Raw genomic sequence first — 591 nt, forward strand, 5'->3', positions numbered from 1 at the left:
CACACACACACACACACACACACACACACACACACACACACACACACCTCTTCCCAAACTTCTGTTTAAGGTACCATCATCTTTCTGGTCTCCCTAGTTAATGACTGTGGCATTTTCCTGGAATCCTTACTCTGTCTCATTCCCCATGGACAGTCAATTGGGAAATCTTGCTACTTCTGCCTTCAAAACATCTTTTGTGCCTGACCCATTCTCTCTTCTCACCTCTCTACCTCTTTGGTTCTGGCATTTATCATTTCTCACCTATATTATTGCAACAGCTGTCTAATTGATATCACTGTCTCAAGTTTCTCCCCAATGCAGTCCTTCCTACACACTTCCACCAGAGTAATTTTCCTTAAGCACAGAGTTGGCTATACCGTATTTCCCCGATAATAAGACACTGTCTTATTATTTTTTTTGGAAAGAAAAACACCAGAGGGCTTATTTTCAGGGGAGGGCTTATGTTGTCCTGCCTCAGCTCTCTTCCACGGCACTGCTCTCAATGGCACCAGCAAGAAAATCACTGGGGAAGAACAGGATGACGTGATCACTGCTGCAGCTCTGATTGGATGCAGCTCGGAGCGTGGCGTG

The sequence above is a fragment of the Petaurus breviceps genome, unplaced genomic scaffold (assembly GCF_028583685.1).
Source record: "Petaurus breviceps papuanus isolate PSGF00001 unplaced genomic scaffold, PetGlider_PUasm1.0 90808, whole genome shotgun sequence".
NCBI classification, from domain to species: Eukaryota; Metazoa; Chordata; class Mammalia; order Diprotodontia; family Petauridae; genus Petaurus; species Petaurus breviceps.